Source organism: Brassica oleracea, unplaced genomic scaffold, assembly GCF_000695525.1.
Source record: "Brassica oleracea var. oleracea cultivar TO1000 unplaced genomic scaffold, BOL UnpScaffold04022, whole genome shotgun sequence".
In the NCBI taxonomy this organism is placed as follows: Eukaryota; Viridiplantae; Streptophyta; class Magnoliopsida; order Brassicales; family Brassicaceae; genus Brassica; species Brassica oleracea.
Genome location: NW_013620547.1, coordinates 1 through 1,049, shown reverse-complemented (window position 1 = coordinate 1,049; position 1,049 = coordinate 1). Strand labels below are relative to the sequence as shown.

The 1,049-nt window shown below is 33.7% G+C and overlaps 1 long non-coding RNA gene across 1 annotated transcript; it reads left to right on the top strand.

The window, feature by feature from the left end:
* The first annotated feature begins 526 nt into the window (after positions 1 to 526).
* LOC106321937 lies at positions 527 to 801 on the top strand. The gene is made up of 2 exons (XR_001266174.1): positions 527 to 658; positions 760 to 801. It is a non-coding gene; the product is annotated as an uncharacterized LOC106321937 (long non-coding RNA).
* Positions 802 to 1,049: the final 248 nt, after the last annotated feature.

The window sequence follows — 1,049 nt, the reverse complement described above, 5'->3', positions numbered from 1 at the left end:
ATTATAATTTGTAAATATATTTGAAAAGAATAGTTTTTGATGTATGAATAGCTGTTACGAAGATTTGACTAACTGTCACTTTGAACATCAAAAACCATGTGATTTAGTTGACAAACAAACAAAATGATCATAAGTTATAATAATATTGGATAGTTTGTTTCATCCTGTGTACCTCTTTAACGGTGAGTCTGAGCTTTTTAGGGAAACTTCCTAAATTATTCTAAATAGTAGTACTTTTAACTAACTCAATCAGTCGCCAAAAAAACAAAACAAAAACCCATAAAAATACAGTAAAGATAAGACTGTTTATGTTGTACTTGTTCTTTTTCATTCAACTTCTTCTTCTCCCTCATAACCTCTTTCCCTGTCCCTTTGTAATCATGATTCTTCTTTGCCATCATTACCTTCTAAAGGAGCCTCTCTCTTTCCTCTCTCGCTCTCTCAAGAAAATGCAAGACACAAACTTACACAAATTTTCATCTATATAACACCTCTATTTATCTCTTACCCACTAATCAAACACGCCTCACTTATTTTATCTCTCTCTATAATCTCTAAAGATGTGTTTAAGTTCTTCAGAACCATTCTCACACACACCCACGAGATTAGTTTTGTACCTCAAAACACATACCCACGTTCGTATCCCTCGCCTCTCAAGGTTTTAACCTCACACACCTTTCTGAAACTATCTATAATCGACGCTTTAATTACGTTCTTAGTCACGATAACATTTTAATCTCTGTTTCTTAACATTTTCAGGAGGAGAAGGATGTGGCGGGAAGAAAAGGAGATGGAGATGAACAATATAAAGCTTTACATGGAGAATCAACACATCATACAGGAGAACGAGAAACTTAAGAAGAAAGCTCATCTTCTTCACCAAGAAAACAAAGCTCTCTTCTCTCTGCTTCAGACCAAAACAAGTTCTCATGTTCCTTAAAAACCTTACCATCACCAAGATCATAGTCTTCTACTTCTTTAGTGATTTAATAATAAATATCTAAATGGATCTAATTATCTAAGTGGTCTTATAATTTACAATCAAGGGT